Raw genomic sequence first — 20,904 nt, 5'->3', positions numbered from 1 at the left:
CTCGGAATGATCCTGTTACTGCTATCCAAATGCTCAGCAATTTCGTCTTTTATAATTGACTCCAGCATCTTCCCCACCACTGATGTCAGACTAACTGGTCTATAATTACCCGTTTTCTCTCTCCCTCCTTTCTAAAAAAGTGGGATAACATTTGCTATCCTCCAATCCACAGGAACTGATCCTGAATCTATAGAACATTGAAAAATGATCTCCAATGCTTCCACTATTTCTAGAGCCACCTCCTTAAGTACCCTGGGATGCAGACCATCAGGCCCTGGGGATTTATCAGCCTTCAGTCCCATCAGTCTACCCAAAACCATTTCCTGCCTAATGTGGATTTCCTTCAGTTCCTCCATCACCCTAGGTTCTCCGGCCCCTAGAACATTTGGGAGATTGTGTGTATCCTCCTCAGTAAACACAGATCCAAAGTAACGGTTTAACTCGTCTGCCATTTCTTTGTTCCCCATAATAAATTCCCCTGCTTCTGTCTTCAAGGGACCCACATTTGCCTTGACTATTTTTTTCCTCTTCACGTACCTAAAAAAACTTTTGTTATCCTCCTTTATATTATTGGCTAGTTTACCCTCGTACCTCATCTTTTCTCCCCGTATTGCCTTTTTAGTTAACTTTTGTTGCTCTTTAAAAGTCCCAATCCTCTGTCTTCCCACTCTTCTTTGCTATGTTATACTTCCTCTCCTTAATTTTTATGCTGTCCTTGACTTCCCTCGTCAGCCACAGGTGTATTTTACTCCCCTTAGAGTTAGACAGAGCTCTTAGGGCTAGCGGAATCAAAGGATATGGGGAGAAGGCAGGAATGGGGTACTGATTGCGGATGATCAGCCATGATTACATTGAATGGTGGTGGTGCTGATTCCCCTTCGTAAATCCATGCTGACTCGGAATGATCCTGTTACTGCTATCCAAATGCTCAGCAATTTCGTCTTTTATAATTGACTCCAGCATCTTCCCCACCACTGATGTCAGACTAACTGGTCTATAATTACCCGTTTTCTCTCTCCCTCCTTTCTAAAAAAGTGGGATAACATTTGCTATCCTCCAATCCACAGGAACTGATCCTGAATCTATAGAACATTGAAAAATGATCTCCAATGCTTCCACTATTTCTAGAGCCACCTCCTTAAGTACCCTAGGATGCAGACCATCAGGCCCTGGGGATTTATCAGCCTTCAGTCCCATCAGTCTACCCAAAACCATTTCCTGCCTAATGTGGATTTCCTTCAGTTCCTCCATCACCCTAAGTTCTCCGGCCCCTAGAACATTTGGGAGATTGTGTGTATCCTCCTCAGTAAACACAGATCCAAAGTAACGGTTTAACTCGTCTGCCATTTCTTTGTTCCCCATAATAAATTCCCCTGCTTCTGTCTTCAAGGGACCCACATTTGCCTTGACTATTTTTTTCCTTTGAATGGTGGTGCTGGCTCGAAGGGCCGAATGGCCTACTCCTGCACCTATTTTCTATGAATGTATCTATGATGCAAGCGTTTTCAGGATTTAATCATACTAAATGAAAATGAAAACACTGCCGGAAATCTGAAATAAAAACATGCTGGAAGATATCAGGACAGGGCATCTGTGCAAATAGAAAGTTAATTTCTCAGAACCAAGATCCTCATTCAGAATGGTCTGATGAGGGGGTCACGTATTGGAAATTTTACCTATCTCTGACTATATAAATGCATATTCCTTTTTATATAACACAGCCAAAAATAGAGTTGTCTTTTCATAATTTTTCCTTACAAAACTCCTGAACCCTGGGTTCCAAGTATAAATTGCTCAATTCTCACATTGATCATGATTAATGCATTTAAATTGGCCTTTGGAATAGGTAAATTAATGCACAATTTTACAGTATATTCTAAAAAGAAATGAAGCTTTGTCCAAGTTTGTACAATATAATCAAAGTATTTGAAAGAGAAAAACCCATCCAAAATGTTTTAGGTGATCATCAAGAGAAAGCTTGTATTCGCTGTTACATACCAAATTATATCTAGTTGGAACTCTAATTATTTCATGTCCAAAGTGCATGAACAGTCCCCTCACATTTACATTACTGACATGATGACCATTCGCAAAAGATAGTGCAGGCATTTTTTAAATGTGTACTCATATGCACTGAAGAATGGAATCAAACTCCTTGTGATCACTTGATTTACTATCTGGCTCCAACCAGGTTCCACTCATTTGGAAAGCATTAAATCCCAGTTCCAGTGCAAAAGCAAATAAGGGCAACAATACCTCTCTCATCAGGCCCAAATTTGCAAGACAGTTGCATTAAAAAACATAATGCACATCACAATACAGGTAATTTACTGTTCATATTAAATGCAGTTCAGCAACCTAAATAGTGCCATTTGGTACCTACATTTTGTTTTCAATTTTTGATCTTCCCAGATAGCGAGAACTTGTTCGATACAAAATCAAATGCTTTAAAGATGAATTACATTTTTGGATTAAGAAGTATGTGAAGCAAAGCAAATTTAATGACAGAATCTCTCAAAATGTAATCATGCAAGCAGGGAAGCCCATGTTAGACTCTTTCAATAGACGGTTCATTATTTTAAAGAAATATCTATCTTCTGTACATGTATGCCACTTATATTTACAACCAAAATACAGAAAAATGGATCGAACATTATATATTTACTGCAACCATTCCAATAATTCAATGATTAGGACGCCTTCTCAATTATTATTTCCAATGTATTTCAGTATTTCGTGCCTCATATAGAACCCCCAAAATGCCAAAGGCATTTGTACTCCGGTTTAATCCAGTCATAAAATACCTCATCAAATGAAAGTACATTTAAGATCATCCTGCCAAATGTCTAATAAAATCAAAACAGAAATGTTCCATACTCTAGTGCAGATGTTAAAACCATCCATGAATAATAAATCCTTACAAAGCAAAGCAAATTTTAAAAGAAAGCTTTGATTGATAAAGTACTGTCACTATCATAATTTTTTAATTACACAAAAGTGACATAACAACTCAGGTTGATTTATTCAATATCCCTAAAGGTGTGAACCACATGGGCATTTTTTAAACGAAAAGCAAGGTTAACTAATGGCAAGAGACTGGGAGTGCTTCCTTGTGAACTTGTTCTCACGGTATTTAAAATATACTGGCAGGAAACAGAACCCCATTTTTCAGTATATCTATTCACATTCTATTATGGTGATAAAAATTAGAGCTCAGTCGCCATCAGCTTGCAATACAAATCCAGTGCTGCTGCCAAAGCAGCTCCAACTAGAACCGCAGTCTAAAATGGCCGAAGCCTAGCAAATGCTTATTGCATTGTGACACAGAGGTCTTGAGCAACAAAAATAATTTTTAAGCATAATTTCTATTCTACCATCTGTACACAAGTTTATTTTAACGTTGAAAAGACTTAAATCTAGACTATCAATTTAATAATCTTTTGCAGTTTACTCTTTAATATTTAAGTATGATGATACTTAAGTAAGGTGCAATGTCCTTGTACCTTAAGTCACTGAAATTTGAGGAACATTGATAATCTGATCGAATAGTGCCAGAACAACAATCTTGCCTTAACATTAGCAAGACTGAGGAACGAGCTGCCAGAGGAGTAACGCAATGTTTAAGAAACATTTGGACAGGTACATGGATAGGACAGGTTTAAAGGGCTATGGACAAAACGCAGGCACGTGGGATATGTTGCTTGGTGTAGGCAAGTTGGGCCAAAGGGCCTGTTTCCACACTATATGACTATGATTCTGTAACAGATTGTTGACTTCAGGAAGGAAGTTTAAAGCATCCATGAAGTCACTTTCATTGACAGTACAGCGTTTGAAAGAGTCAACAGCTTCAAGTTCCTGGGCATGCGTATCGTGAAGACCTGTCCTAGGCTCACCACTTGGATGCAATCATAAAAAATGCTCATTGATATAGAAATTGGAGGAGATTTGATTGATCACCAAATACGCTATCAAACACATGTTCACTGGCTGCATCATGGTCTGATTCAGTAACTCGAACACCTCGGAATGAAGGAAGTTACAGAAAGAGATATGCAGGAGCCACTACCTCAAAAAGCCAGCTAATATCATCAAAGATCCATACCACCCTGTCCATGCTTTCATCTCGCCGTCAGAAAGAAGGAACAGCTGAGAACGAGGATTTCCAGGTTATATACACACACACACAATCTTTTCAAACTAGTGCTAAAGATTCCAGAGGCTAATTCGTACAGGATGCCATTTACAATTGAATTTCCTCAATTTTTTGCTCTGATTTGAACTTTTATGAAAAAGGAAAAAAAGAAATTCAATACTACTATATCTGAAGGGCATAAATGACGTGAGGACGGCAAAAAGAGTGATCACATCAACATATTGATATTCTTTCAGAATCCAGATTCTGCTAATACCATATACCACATGAACGATCAAGAACTCCTCAAGGAGCCGTGCGCGCGGCGGGTGTGTCCTGGGGAGCCGCAGGTGTGACCGGAGTGTCCCGGGGAACAGCGCGGGCCTGATCCATCCACCGAACAACCGCGGCGTTGACCGGAATGCACGACGGATGGCCAGACTCGCCCCAGAGGCCTCCCAGTGGACTGTGGAGAAGGTGGGCGGCGAGGCCTGCCAGGGCCGAAGGAGCCTCAGTGGAGGTGACGACACGAGCCTCGGCGGCGGCAGCGGATGCCTCAGCGGCAAAAGGAGCCTCGGCGGCAGCGGGAGCCTCGGCGACAGCGGGAGCCTCTGTGGCAGCGGGAGCCTCGGCGGCTTCAGGGGCCTCGGCAATCACGGGAGCCACAGCGGCGGCGGGTACCTCGGTGGCACTGAGGCCTCGCAATCAACGGTCGATGAGCATGAGGCGGGGAGGGGAAGACAATGGGGACCCGGCATGGGGGAACCACCGTGAAGAACAATGGGGACCCGGCATGGGGGGACTGCTGTGAGGGACGGTGGGAGAACAAAGGGGGACCCGCAAGGAGGCTGCTCTAGTTTAGAAACCTCTGCCCAGGGGATAAGTCTGTGTTTGTTTGTTCGTTTGTTCCAGTGAAGGCCCTGAGCACACAGCAGCCAGCGAACAGTCGCTTGTCTTTTTCTTTTTTTTTTTCACGTTTAATTTCAAGTTTTTCACGTACCTTGTTGTGTGTTGTGACTGTTGACAGACCAATTTCCCTCCGGGGATGAATAATTTTTTATCGTATCGTATCGTAAACTCTCTTGAAGATTCAAAGCCTGGGATGAATTTGCTGATCCTTAGATATGCCGTCAAGGAAACATGAATGACTGATAAATGACACCCAGATTCTGAAAGGTAACATGAAAGAAATGTCAAAAACTTCAGTCCACAAAACACCCAAAATGAAATTTGAATTCACCTGATCAACAATATACATAGATGCAAGCACAAACTTAAAATGTCAGTAGTGATTTTAATGGACACAGTGAGAAATGCACAATGTCTGTAGTATTGGTGAGTATCTCATCAATCAGCAGTAGCAGCAGCAGCAAGCAGCAGTAGCAGCAGCAAGCAGCACCAAGCTGTGTTGCTTGGGAAGTAGTGTGTGGGGATAGTAAGGAGTAAGACCTGTGTGATCTCCCGGACTAGTTTCGATCGCCTAGCTTGGGGTCGGAGAGGAATTTCCTGGATTTTTTCCCAAATTGGCCTGGGTTTTTTATCCGGTTTTTCGCCCAGGAGATCACTCAGTTCTTTTGGGTGGGCGGTTGGAGCGGTTGGAGTAGCGGCCAGGCGGTAGGTTTAGTAACCGAGCACGGGGCTTTGTTTGGAGAGTATGACTGCCAGGGCAGTTTTTTGTTCTGGGTGTCGGATGTGGGGAATCTGGGAGTCTGATAGTCTTCCAGACATCCACATCTGCTCCAGGTGTGACGAGATGGGGCTCCTAAGGGACCGTATTAGGAACCTGGAGCGGCAGATTGATGACCTCCGTCTGATCAGGGAGAGTGAGGAGGTTATAGATAGGAGTTACAGAGAGGTGGTCACTCCTAGACCACGGGAGGTAGACAAGTGGGTCACTGTTAGGGGGGGCAAGGAACAGAGGCAGGGACTAGGGAGTACCCCGGTGGCTGTACCCCTTGGAAATAAGTACTCCTGTTTAAGTACTGTTGGGGGGGACAGCCTACCTGGGGGCAACGACGGTGCCCGGGCCTCTGGCAAGGAGTCCGGCCCTGTTGCTCAGAAGGGTAGGGAAAGGAAGAGGAGAGCAGTAGTAATAGGGGACTCTATAGTGAGGGGTCAGATAGGCGTTTCTGTGGACGCAGTCGGGAGACCCGGATGGTGGTTTGCCTCCCTGGTGCCGGTGTCCGGGATGTGTCTGAGCGTGTCCAGGATATCCTGAAAGGGGAGGGAGAGGAGCCAGAGGTCGTGGTACATATAGGTACCAACAATATAGGTAGGATAAGGGAAGAGGTCCTGAAAGGATAATTCAGGGGGCTAGGAAGAGAGTTAAAAAAAAGGACTTCCAAAGTAATAATCTCAGGCTTACTGCCTGTGCCACGCGATAGTGAGAATAGGAATGGAGTGAGGTGGAGGATAAATACGTGGCTGAGGAACTGGTGCAGGGAGCAGGGTTTCAAGTTTCTGGATCATTGGGACCTCTTCTGGGGGAAGTATGACCTGTACAAAAAGGACGGGTTGCATCTGAACCCGAGGGGAACCAATATCCTGGCGGGGAGATTTGCTAAAATAACTGCGGAGACTTTAAACTAGTACGGTTGGGGGGACGGACTCAAACACAGATAGCTAATAGGCAGTGTGTGAGGCAGGAGGCAGAAAAGGGAAACACTCAGACCCAATATGTAGGAGAGAAAGAAGGGAAAAGAAATAAACTGAGAATAAGAAATGATGGGTCCCTTAAATGTGTATATTTTAATGCTAGGAGCATTGTAAGAAAGGTGGATGAGCTTAGAGCCTGGATTGACATCTGGAAGTATGATGTTGTGGCGATCAGTGAAACATGGTTGCAAGAGGGTTGCGATTGGCAATTAAATATTCCAGGATTTCATTGTTTCAGATGTGATAGAATCGGAGGGGCAAGAGGTGGGGGTGTTGCATTGCTTGTCAGGGAGGATATCACAGCAGTGCTTTGGCAGGACAGACTAGAAGGCTCGATTAAGGAGGCTGTTTGGGTGGAACTCAGAAATGAGAAAGGTTTAGCAACACTTATAGGGGTGTATTATAGACCGCCAAATAGGGAACGAGAATTGGAAGAGCAAATATGTAAGGAGATAGCAGATATTAGTAGTAAGCACAGAGTGGTGATTGTGGGTGATTTCAATTTTCCGTATATAGACTGGGAATCACATTCTGTTAAAGGGCTGGATGGTTTGGAGTTTGTAAAATGTGTGCAGGATAGTTTTTTGCAGCAATACGTAGAGGTGCCTACCAGAGAAGGGGCAGTGTTGGACCTCCTGTTAGGAAATGAGATGGGTCAGGTGACGGAGGTATGTGTTGAGGAGCACTTTGGGTCTAGTGATCATAATGCCATTAGTTTCAATATCATTATGGAGAAGGTCAAATCTGAACCAAGGGTTGAGATTTTGGATTGGAGAAAGGCTAATTTTGAGGAGATGAGAAAGGATTTAAAAGGAGTGAAATGGAAATTGTTGTTTTATGAAAAGGATATAATAGAGAAATGGAGGATATTTAAAGGTGAAATTTTGAGAGAACAGAGTCTTTATGTCCCTGTTCGGTGGAAAGGAAAGAATAATAATTTGAAAGAGCCGTGGTTTTCCAGGGAAATTGGACACTTGGTTCGGAAAAAGAGGGAGATATACAATAAATATAAGCGGCAGGGAGTAAATGAGGTTCTTGAGGAATATAAAGAATGTAAAAGGAATCTTAAAAAGGAAATTAGAAAAGCGAAAAAAAGATATGAGGCTGCTTTGGCAAGTAATGTAAAAGTAAACCCCAAGGGGTTCTACAGATATGTCAATAGCAAAAGGATAGTGAGGGATAAAATTGGTCCATTAGAGAGTCAGAGTGGACAGCTATGTGCTGAGCCGGAAGAAATGGGGGAGATATTAAACAATTTCTTTTCTTTGGTATTTACCGAGGAGAAGGATATTGAATTATGTGAGGTAAGCGAAACAAGTAGAGTAGTGATGGAAATTAGGAGGATTAAAGAAGAGGAGGTACGGACACTTTTGAAGAATATAAAAGTGGATAAGTCTCCAGGTCCTGATAGGATATTCCCTAGGACATTGAGGGAAGTTAGTGCAGAAATAGCAGGGGCTATGACGGAAATATTTCAAACGTCATTAGAAACAGGGATGGTGCCGGAAAATTGGCGCATTGCGCATGTTGTGCCTTTGTTTAAAAAAGGTTCTAAAAGTAAACCTAGCAATTATAGACCTATTAGTTTGACGTCTGTGGTGGGAAAATTAATGGAAAAGATACTTAGGGACAATATATATAATTATTTGGATAATCAAGGCCTGATTAGAAACAGTCAACATGGATTTGTGCCTGGAAGGTCATGTTTGACTAATCTTCTTGAATTTTTTGAAGAGGTTACCAGGGAAATTGATAAGGGCAAGGCTGTGGATGTTGTCTATATGGACTTCAGTAAGGCATTTGACAAGGTTCCACATGGAAGGTTGATTAAGAAGGTTAAATTGTTGGGTATTAATAGTGAGGTTGCAAGATGGATTCAACAATGGCTGAATGGGAGATACCAGAGGGTAACGGTTGACAATTGTATGTCAGGTTGGAGGCCAGTGTCTAGTGGAGGGCCCCAAGGATCTGTGTTGGGTCCACTGTTGTTTGTCATTTACATTAATGATCTGGATGATGGTGTGGCAAATTGGATTAGTAAATATGCAGATGATACTAAGATAGGTGGAGTAGTTGATAGTGAGGTAGATTTTCAAAGTCTACAGAGAGACTTGGGCCTTTTGGAAGGGTGGGCTGAAAGATGGCAGATGGAGTTTAATGCTGATAAGTGTGAGGTGCTGCATTTTGCTAGGACAAATCAAAATAGGACGTACAGGGTAAATGGTAGGGAATTGAGGAATGCAGTGGAACAGAGGGATCTGGGAATAACTGCATTGTTCCCTGAAGGTGGAATCTCATGTGGATAGGGTGGTGAAGAAGGCGTTTGGTATGCTTGCCTTTATAAATCAGAGCATCGAGTATAGAAGTTGGGATGTAATGTTGAAATTATACAGGGCATTGGTGAGGCCGAATCTGGAGAATGGTGTGCAGTTCTGGTCGCCAAATTATAGGAAGGATGTCGACAAAATGGAGAGGGTACAGAGGAGATTTACTAGAATGTTGCTTGGGTTTCAGCACTTAGGCTACAGAGAGAGGTTGAACAGGTTGGGTCTTTATTCTTTGGAGCGTAGAAGGTTGAGGGGGGACTTGATAGAGGTTTTTAAAATTTTGAGAGGGACGGACAGAGTTGACGTGGGTAGGCTTTTCCCTTTGAGAGTGGGGAAGATTCCAACAAGGGGACATAGCTTCAGAATTGAGGGACAAAGGTTTAGGGGTAACATGAGGGGGAACTTCTTTACTCAGAGGGTTGTGGCTGTATGGAATGGGCTTCCGGTGGAAGTGGTGGAGGCTGGCTCGATTTTATTATTTAAGAGTAAATTGGATAGGTATATGGATAAGAGGGGATTAGAGGGTTATGGTCTGAGTGCAGGTAGATGAGACTAGGTCAGGGAGAATGGTCGGCGTGGACTAGTAGGGCCGGACAGGCCTGTTTCCATGCTGTAGTTGTTATATGTTATATGTTAAAGGCAAATCAACTAATCCAGACTAACCAGCTCAAACTCCTTAAAAAAACAACATTGAAAACTAGAATAGAATCCCAACTTCAGTTGTCAGTAAGAGCTTTACAGTGCAAGTTTACCAGATGATCATGACCCAAACTCCCAACTTCAATGCCTCCTACTGTAATCCAAATCTATCCAGCTCCAACAATAATGATAGCATCACACTGCCGCGGCTTCAACTTCATCGAAATCACTGCATATTTCTGTAAAGCAATTTAAAAAAGCTGCTGCAACTAGTTCGCCAGAGTTGTTCACCTTGATGCACTTGTTGGGTTCATCCACACTGCCAAACTTCCAATGGCAGTGCAATGAGAGGACTTTGTCAGATCGAGCATGTTATTGATAGCTTTACTTGCCAAGCTTATGAACAGTTTTGCCACTAATTCACTACAACCGAGCTCAGCTTCCACTAATTTGCTCAGAAAAGAAGTAACGAGCTAAATATCAATTGTAAAATTTCCTCATACGGAAATATAGTTTACCTTTGAGTGACCCGAGATCATTGATTTTTTTAAGATCCGTATCGAGGTGAGTTAGTACGCTAACTGTAAAAGCTCAATACAAAGACTGCTCCAAAGATACTTGCATAACCTGGGATGGCACAGCATCAGGGACACATGTTTGAGCCTACATGGAGGCATGCTGGTCATGTAGGTGGATGGCAGGAGAATCACAGGGAGCTGATGGGCATGTGGGACAGAATAGATTGCAGAGGGAAGTGTGGGAATGAGACTAATGGGAGTGCCTCAGATTTGGCATAAATGCAACAGGCTGAATGGTTTTCCTCTGTGTTACGATAAATGTTCCACCTATGTCAATAGATCTAATGGTGAATGGCAACTGTCAGATCATCATATTTAAACCAACAGCTTGCAAAGGAAAAGCACCATCAGACATCTAGAAGCCCCATGGGCAGTGAAATAGCACAAAATGACAGATAGAGAACATCGGACACTACATTAGCTGAATACTTTAATTTCCACAGTAGCTTCTTCACAATTGTCAGCAACCATTCTAAGATGATAAGGCAATTGCAACTCAAAGAGTTTGGTAATAAAGTCAACATAGGCTTCAGGATAAAAGGGCAAATTCCTGCAGAGGCAGGTGCGATTATCTGAAACACCTAGAGCAGCACTGATTCTGTTTGGTGAACAGACAATATGGTGAAATTGGGAGCAGAAGAGAGACCTTCAACTGAGGTGCGCGACAGACCTTTCCACATTTTTTTACTCTGCCCACTGCTCACCAATGTGTCCTGCATTGTGCAACGTCAACTTGTCAATGTTAAAATGTTTCTTGATTAGTAAGGGTTTCAGAGGTTATGGGGAGAAAGCAGGAGAATGGGGTGAGGAGGGAGAGATAGATCGGCCGTGATTGAATGGCGGAGTAGACTTGATGGGCTGAATGGCCTAATTCTGCTCCTATCTCTTATGATATTATAAAAAGTACTCAGCACTGAAAAAAATTGGACTTCCGTGAAAGGACACTAAAAGTTAAAGAAAAGTGACAGAATGAAAGTTTGATTTTTTTGTACATTAACGCGGTCTAAATTTAACATTTGCTAATCCACAAGTTGAAATTCCAATCCATGTTAAAATATTAGCAATAAATTGGAGTACAAATTAATCCCAGGAAAACTGCAGAAACGAACATAACTGCAGGTGTAACTTTCCAAAGATGATCGTGCAGGAAGTTTTGCCCATGTCTCAACAATCTAATCTTAAGGCATTTTAAAAAAAAGGTTGGGGAAGCTGGATTGTCACCGACAGAGGAGGAAAGGGTAGTGGGGGGGAAATCGTGCTGATAATATGACTGCCAGCAAATGGCTTTGAGGAATTATCCAGCCCAACCGTATGAGGGAGCCAAATTAACAAACCAGAAACAGATGTTGATCCAGACTGGTTTGACGATCTTTTCTTTTCAACCACATGTCAATTCAATTCCTTCTACTCAAGCTTAGTCCTTTCTCCCAGAAAGTTTCAGCAATAACACAAGTGCACAATTTTTAAACGTAGTATTAGAGAAAATCTATAAATTTGAAATAACAATATTGATTCATCCATATTCTCTAGTTTTACTTTTACAAAAAGGAATTTGAATTAGGAAATTAATTCCAGTAAATGCAGATCCCAAATCAGTTTTTTAAAAATTACATTATTCTATTTGATAATTGAGAAAATAAGAAAATATTATCTTTGTGGGTGTCTCATTTAATTCAATATTTCTCCTTAGAACAACTGGTGGCCACTTTTTTTGATAAAAGCTTTATAATTAAACAAAATACATTTTCAAAAGAGTGAATTGCCATGATCTTGTATCTTGTAGTAATGGCCTTCATTGTCAAATAATATGCTAATTTAATTTGAAAACTATATTAACCAATGTTAATATAGTGCTTAATGTTTAAATTAAAAATCCCTTCAAAATAAAATGAATGACACAATGCTTTTAGTGACAATGTAATGTTTTATTTCACTCATTACAAAACACACCAAAACGTTATCCACAAAACGTGAATAAACTGCAGTTTTTTTCTCTCATGAGATTAACAAAGTTTTGTTCAAGGTAGAAATGAACACACTTGCCTGAGCTACGGGTAGGCTCAAACTGCTCTTTACTGAGTTAACCTCAAACTGGGACAACCATTCCCTGTGCCACATTCAGTACCATGACAACTGCTGGAGAAATGTTAACACCATAATCTGCTGTAGCATGATCCTCCCCCACCATCCTCCACTTAAGTAATTTTCAAACTGTTTTATTTACCTTTACAAAATCAGCATTGCAATCGACTCAAAACCTCATGACACCATCTTTATCAAACCGAAAAGTGTTGCTTTACATCTGATTAAGATTTTATGCATCTGAATCTGGGATTTATCACTTATTTTCCTGATCTTACCTACCAAATTCTGATTGATTCTCGTTATTAATCCATTACATATTAAAACCAGCTACTGGTTTTAGTCTTCTAGAGGTGCTGCAACAGCAGGTGGCACTATCCACATAGCAGACTGAGAATAATAGGGCTCAATCTAATTTAGTGACTCAGTGTCCCAAATCAACTCCATGCACTTTGTCCCATAGAACCCGCAACAATTGTTGTATTTAAAAAAATTCCCGAGTGAGTTTGTTCATTCCTCTCCTAGAGAGGATTTTAAATTTTCAATGCCAGGCTGTTTTATTTTTAAATGCTTCTTTATCCCATTCCTTTCCATTGGTCCCATTCCTCGAACTTCACACAGTAGAGAGAAACAGCAAACTCAGAAATCAGAGTTAAGTAAAACGAGAAACTAAACTAAAACCTCATTTAAAAAAAAAGATCTAAAATCCCCTTCAGGTTAAGAATGGCCAAAATGTGCAAGAAATGAGGGAAGACACAAGGAACTACAGATGCTGGAATCTTGAGCAGAACAAAATGTTGGAGTAGACACAAAATGCTGGAGTTGGGTCTCGACCCGAAACGTCACCCATTCCTTCTCTCCAGAGATGCTGCCTGCCCCGCTGAGTTACTCCAGCTTTTTGTGTCTATCTTCAGTTTAAACCAGCATCTGCAGTTCCTTTCTACACAAAGTGCTGGAGTAACTAGGCAGGTCAGGCAGCAATAGTGGAGGGAACGGATAGACTGGATTTCGAGTTGGGCCCTTTCTTCAGACCTCGTTGAGTTACATGACCCGTTGAGTTACTCCAGCAATTTTTTTGTTTTGTTCAAAAACAAAGGACAAATATTCTCTCCTTTGTGCTTCTTATTTTCCCAGTGCTGTGCAGAAAGCAGATTTATTAACTTCCAACCAATGGCAGAATTGTTTCGCAAAATAAATTTAAGATGAAAACTCGTCAAATAGTGAAAAGCTGAGTGTTGTTCAACTTGAAAGAGTTTGCTATCTGTCCACAAAAATTTCAACAGGTTGAGGACTGACAAATTCACCAAATTATCTGTTGTATGGAATTTTATTGTAAGTGCAAACTACATTGCGAAGGTATCATTAAATAAACAGTTCTAGGGCAACAACACAAAGGAAAAAAATCAGTAAAAAGAACCCAAATGGATGATGTATGAGTTGGTTGGAAAGTTTATTTTTCCAATTACTTGTTAACTTAAGAATCAAGTTAGCTTTGAATTGTAATGAATAAAATACTTCCAATCTTTTGATCCTTGAACTTTAAGAATCATCAAGTGAAGACAAATGAAGATACAAATAAGTGACAATAAAATGAAGGAATGTTCCATGATGTTGAAAGAACCATCGAGTCAGTCATACAGTTGTAAAATAGGCCTTTTAGCCCAAATTGCCTGTGCCAACCCTGATGCCCTTTCTAAACTAATCTTATTTGGCCCATATCCCACTATACCTTTCCTATCCATGTACCTGTCCAAATGTCTTTTAAATGCTATTATAGTATCTGCCTCAATAACCTTCTCCGCAGCTCGTTCAACACACACCAACCTCCCTCCGAGTGAAAAAACTGGCCCTCTGGTCCCCATCTTGCCTCTTTCTACTTAAACACGTCTTCTTGTTTGTGATTCCCCCACCTTGGGTAAAGGACTCTGTGTATTCATCCTATCTATTCTCGTCATGATTTTATACACCCCTAAAAGATCACCCCTCAGCCTCCTGTGCTCCAAGGTACAGCGTCCTAGCCAGCCCCACCTCTCCATAGCTCAACCCTCATGTTCTGGCAACATCCTCGTATATCTCCTCCGCACTCGTTCCAGCCTGTTTACATCCTTTCTATAGCAATGTTGACATTTAAATTGGTTTCCTTTCCTTGTGTGTTGTCTGCCTTCAGCTCTTCCTCTCCCAATCTCCAATGCCTCTCTTAGATCAGATATTTATCTGAATATAAAGTCATACAAGAATCACAATATCCAATAGTTAAATAGTAAAGACAACTCAAGCCATGATCACCGGCCCACGATATTAATACTGTGGCCTAATCATTTATTTATGCAACTCAAACCAAATGTTACTGTGCAGCTGAACATTGGCTTAAGATTGGGAAAACAAAATTGCACCCATTACTGGCTGCATCAGCAAATTTAAGCCTTGGTTATTCAAAAGGATTGCCATTTGCCTTAACCCCTTTAATCTGGTGTAAAATTTATCCCACTGACAGCAGTAGTGAAACTTGTAGTTTGTCTCCAATGAGATTTTAAACTGGTCTGACAGCTGACAATTCTTTCTTGCTCACAGAACAACCAGGCTTTATTAATCCCGTTTCCTCTGACACAGTGGTACTTAAAAGGACCAAGATGTAGACTTTTTTTGTTTTCATTGAGAAATCTAATGTCCCAAAACCTCTTGTGAGCGGCCTCACAATGTTACACGACTGCTTTGCCCTTAGAATGATTCCAGGATGATCTTTGCTGCAACTGAGAATTGGTTGATTTATAGGTAGACACAAAATGCTGGAGTAACTCAGCGGGACATGCAGCATTTCTGGAGAGAAGGAACGGGTGACCTTTCGGGTCGAGACCCTTCTTCAGACTTCTTCTTTAGAGTCTGAAGAAGGGTCTCAGCCTGAAACATCACCCATTCCTTCTCTCCAGAGATGCTGCCTGTCCCGCCGAGTTACTCCAGCATTTTGTGTCTACCTTTGAGTTAAACCAGCATCTGCAGTTTATTTCGTACGCATTTGTTGATTCATCCTGCACTCCAAATTCCATATTTAAAGGAGAAACAAAAACTTTCCTCTAGCCCACAGCAACAGACAAAGAAGGTAGGGACATTTCCAGGCTTAGCCAAAATGCAGATATTCAAGTAGTATCATTCCTTACAGATATCTCACTGATAATTTCCAGTCAGGAGCACCTGTCTACAATTCCAAAGGAGTGAGGGCAAAGAACATGCTTCCTGCAGATAGTATTACTCATCTGCTTGCCTAGATTTTTGTAACTCACAGGAAGCACTCTTCCCATCACCACTTCATCCATTTATTAAGTAGTTGCAAGACTGCCATAATTATACAAAATAAAAATAGGCCCTTCAGCCCAAATCATCCATGCTGACCAGATTTTATATAGTGCCATTTGCCTGCACTTGGCCCATATCCCTCTAAACCCTTCCTATCCACATGTCCCCATTGCATCCGCCTCTACAAGTTCCTCTGGCAGTTCATTCCATACAGACAGCATCCTGTGTGTGAAGAGGTTGCCCCTCAGATTCCTTTAAAACTTTTCCCCTCTCACCCTAAAGCCTTTAGTTCGGGACAATATTACCCTGGTTCACCTTTCATGATTTATGCTTCATGATTTTGTATATGTCTAAAAAGCTATTATCTAACTCTGCACGGAAAAAAAGTCTCAGCCTATCCAGGTTCTTGAGTCCTAGTAACTTAGCGGTGAACTTTTCCCGCAATCTTTCTAGCTCAAAGGCAACCTTCTTATAGTGGTGTAACCAGAACTGCACGTGATACTACAAATGTGGTCTCACTAAGCTCCCGCACAGCTGTAGCATAATATCCCAGCCTCTGCACTCAATATCCTTACTGATGAAGGCAAGCATGCCAAATATCTTCTTCACTGTGCACCCGTGTCACCAATTTCAGAGTACAAGTACCCCTAGGTCTCTCTGCTCTACAACAATCTCCAAGGATCTGCCATATTTTGTACAAGAACTGCCCTATTTTAATTTATCAAAATGCCAAATGCATCATCTCATACTTTGAGACATAGCACAGAAACTCATCCATGCCAACCAAAATGCCCATATCAGCTTGTCCCATTTGCCCATGTTTGTCCCAAATCTTTCTAAACCTTTCCCACCCCAATGTACCCGTCACTGTTAAAAAATCCATTTGCTATTCCTTAGCCTATTTCCCCATTTGATCCAGAACCTTTTGTAAGTTAGCCTTCCTAACTGTCCATCTTATCACCAATTCTTATGTTATCCATACACACACCACTGCATTAACTGTATTGTCACCCAAATTGTGACACCCAGATCACCCATAAATGAAACACACCACTGCCTGCAGCACACCACTGGTCAGACGTCAGCAAAAAGAACAACAACCATCCTCTGATGCCTTCCACCAAGCCAATTGTGAAACCAATTGGGTAGCTTACCCTAGAACCCGTGATCTGGCCTTCCAGCCAAGCCAACCATGCAAGACCTTGCCAAAGGCCTTACCAGAGTCTATCCACCATCCTGCCTTTATTCATCTCATCAGACCCTAATCTGTCCTTGCTTATCCAAATACTGGCAGATCCTCTCTGAGAATCCCCTCCAGTAACTTATTCACCACTGATGACAGGCTTACTGAGGCCTGTAGTTCCCTGCATTGACCTTGCAGTCCTTAAATAATGGTACAACATATGGTCTTAAGGTATCCTCCCCGTGGCTAACGAGGATGCAAATATCTCTGCCAGGCTCCCACAATTTCTTCCCTAGCTTCCCACAATGTCTGAGGACACATATGATTAGAGGCTGGGAATTTATCCACCTTATTCTGCTCATTTTTTGTAATTCTGATATGGTCCAACACATCACTACTTATTTCCCTAACTTCCTTTGCTTCCACAACCTTCTCCTCAGTAAATACAAATTAGCCCACCTCCTGCGCTTGACACATAGTCAACCATGTTAATCCTGATGGGGGTCTATTCTCTCCCTTGCTACCCTTTATCTTAATATACTTGTGGAATCTTTTCTGATTTCCTATTCTCCCTTGTTCCGCTTTTGCTTTTAATATAGCTGTAGAATCTCGTAAGATTTCCCTTCATCTTGTCTGCCATGGCTATCTCATGTGCTGCTTTGTATAGTGATGTGTCCCTTTATGAGCTTAGAGCCAATATCGCAGCTGTGAGGCAAAATGCCAGCAGCTGCCAGACATTGTAATAAGTCAATGAAGAATGTTGCACTGAAACTGACACAGTTACAAGGGGAGCCCAACAATGCCGTTCAGTGACCAATCATTTGAGGATCTTGCTTATTATGGAGCTTTCATACACTGCACTGGATTGACCTATAAAGCCTTTTTATGTAATTAAAAAGCCAAAAAGCAATTTTGAGAGTAACATCTGAGGTACTGCTTGCATGTTACATTGCCAGGTGCTATCAAATGCTTTATGTTATTCCCTTAAACATCCCATCACCCCCCACTATATTTTCCACCATAAAACTATCCAACCTCGGCCTTACCTCAGTCCATCTGGCACTAAAACGCCAGATCCACAGTTTCCATCCTCTGAATAATTCAGCAAATGTTTGCTGCAGACATACAAATGACCTTTATCTGAACTTCCTCAGGTAGTCACACCTCACCTTGCACTCTCCCATGAATACTCCATTCCACTGAGTTCTACCCAGAGGCAGCAATGTTGCCTCAGCAGCTTCAGGAAGCACAGACTTTAAGAATGTGGGCCGAATCTTGGCTTCATACATTCAGGCATCCATTTCATTATTTTTTTGCTTTAATATTTTTAGTGGCTCTATTCCAATGTGGATTACTGAACAATGCAATGTGTAGCTGATTTTAGTACATTTGCCAAAGGTCTTCGAAAGTGTCAAATATATTGGCATTTCACTTCTGCCACTCTTACTCGGTTTGGCCTACATATGACCTCTGAGTCCCCTGATGTGATTGACTTCAAGAGGGCCCAGCAAACCAGGGTTTAAGGTTAATAGGGGTTGGGCAATAAATACCAAAATACCCAAATCCAAGAAAATAAAAAATATCTAGGATGTTTCAGATGTTGTCCACTAATTAAAACTGTTTCCAATTGGTTCATCTTCACCATGGACATTCCTCTGTACATCCACCCCATATCTGTATGGTGTGGGGTCTTCACTTCACCTTGAACAGATTAAATATCTCCCCTTCACCCAATATAATCATTCATTTGCTGAAAGTACTCACATTGAACAACTGGTCTTGCAATCAAAAACGTAGCTCTGGGTATTCACACGGCCCCAATCTATAACTGTCCTTTTGTGGGATACCTGATCAGCCTTTGATTCAATCCTAGTCTTTCACTGTTTCATTGGTTAATACTTAGTGCTCTTTCACACACATACACTTCTGCTGCTACTTTCCATGCTTCCATCTTCACCTTGAGTCAAATAGAATGGATATAGGTACATAGGCACAATATTGATCAATGTTCCCCTTTCCAAGCTTGTCCCATTTGCCTGCGTTTGGCCCATACTCTAGGCCTTTTCTATCCATGTACAGGTACCATCTATTTGGTGGCCTGGTTTGACTTCACAAAATACTATACCTCACACTCATTAGAATTAAAATCTATCAGTCATTTCTCGGCCCATTTTCCGAGCTCATCAAGATCCTGCTGTAAATCTTGTAATTAATTTTGTAATTAATTTATTAGCCAAGTATGTCAACATACAAAGAATTTGATTTGCCAACAGTCATACAAAAAAGCAACAAGATACATAACCACATAAAAATTAAACATAGGCTTAAACAGCCACCACAACGGCGTGCGAGAATCCCCAGGGCACACAGCATAAGCGGAGACCCAGAGCAATCAGTTCAATGCGTGGGCCACATGCACACTCCTTCACCTTGATGTTACCGGAGTTGCCCGACCGCTGTCACTCTCTCTGCAGTCCCTGTCCTCCCGAACAGTCAGAAATCCGTCCACACTCGCACTAGACTCCGGGATATCCTCAAGGAGCCATGTCCCCACAAAACACCGAGGTCACTGCACTCCCTCCGAGTCCTCACCAGTGCAGGCAGCGCATCCATCTTGTTTTTTCGGCAACCTCACATTCTCCACTGTGATGGAAGGCAGATAACTTATACCTTCTTTCCTCCTTTTCTCCCGCGGTCAGGGCAATCGAAACTTCCGCAGACGGGGCGATCGAAACTCCCGCATCAGGGGGATCGAAGCTGCTGCGGTTGGAGCTCCCGCAGTAGATCCCTAACAAAGGGACCGCCAGCTCAACAATGTTAAAGCCGCAGTGCAGACGGAGATACGATGGGAAAGTTGCATCTCAGTCGAGGAAAGAGATAAAAAAGGTTTCCCCCAAACCACCCCCCCTACCCCCACCCCCACATAATACAAAAACTAAAGGTACACTAAAAACATACAAGTAAACACAGACTAAAACAGCGAAAGAAGAAAAAGACGAGACAGGCTGTTGGCGTTGCTGCCATTTACGGCCCCACCCGGGGTCACCATCTTGGCCACCATCTTCACTGTCTACAATAACACCTACTTTAATGTCACCTGTAAATTTACTCATCAAGCCTTCAATTTCCATTCAAATCATTGATAACATGACAAACAGTAAAGGGAACATCACCAATCCCTGACGCAGTCCACAAAACATCTTCCTCTACCATACTCCTACATAAAGCCAATTCTGAATCCAGTTAGATCACTCTCCCTGGATCTAACCTTCCAGAGTAACCTACCATGTGGAACTTAATCATAGGCAGTGCTGAAGTCCATATAGACAATGGCTACAGCCCTGCTCTGATAAGCTTTCTTGGTTACATCTCCACAGAACTCAAATATCTGTGAAGACACAGAAATCCGTGAGACACTATAGTCCATGCACAAAAACACACAGACTATCCCTAATCAACACGTTTTTCCAAATGCTTACCCCTCGGAATTCTCTCCAGTAACTTACCTGCCACAGATGTTAGGCTCATAGGTCTGTAGTTCCCAGGTTTTTCTTTTCAGCCCAGAGGCACAACATTTGCCATACTCCAGTCTTATAGCACCTCACTCATGTCTAACGAGGATTCTTATATGTCAGCCAGGACTCCTGCAATTTCTTCTCTTGCTTCCAGCAGTGTTCTTGAATATATCTGATCAAGCTTGGGAGATTTATCTACCTTTGTATATTTTGGAAAATCTTGCACCTCCTCGACTGTAATATAGACTGTCCTCAAGACAACTCCATTAACCTTCCCATGTTCCCTGGTCTTCAAGTCTTTCTCAGTAGTAAAAACAGAGGAGAAAAATTCATCGAGGAACTTGCAATCTCCTGCAGCTCCACTCATAGATGACTACTTTGGTTTCTGAGGGGCCCCATTTTCTTTCTCTTGTTACCTTTTATTCCCTAATATACATAAAATCTCCTCATTCCCCTGAATCTTACCTCTCATGCTCTGTTTTGCCTCCAATCTTTCCTTTTT

The 20,904-nt window shown here is 41.9% G+C and overlaps 1 protein-coding gene across 3 annotated transcripts in view; it reads right to left on the bottom strand.

Annotated features, from left to right (window-relative positions):
- The window catches only part of ldah (lipid droplet associated hydrolase), a 229,875-nt gene that overhangs the window by 204,244 nt on the left and 4,727 nt on the right, over nucleotides 1-20,904 (bottom strand). For all 3 annotated transcript variants that reach the window (XM_078399331.1, XM_078399330.1, XM_078399332.1), the window contains exon 2: nucleotides 5,133-5,301. The gene's annotated coding sequence lies outside the window, so the exon portion shown is untranslated. The remainder of the gene's footprint in view (nucleotides 1-5,132; nucleotides 5,302-20,904) is intronic.

The sequence above is a fragment of the Rhinoraja longicauda genome, chromosome 5 (genome assembly GCF_053455715.1).
Source record: "Rhinoraja longicauda isolate Sanriku21f chromosome 5, sRhiLon1.1, whole genome shotgun sequence".
NCBI classification, from domain to species: Eukaryota; Metazoa; Chordata; class Chondrichthyes; order Rajiformes; family Arhynchobatidae; genus Rhinoraja; species Rhinoraja longicauda.
Note: the sequence above shows the minus strand (reverse complement) of the source record. Positions and strands in the feature narration are given on the sequence as shown.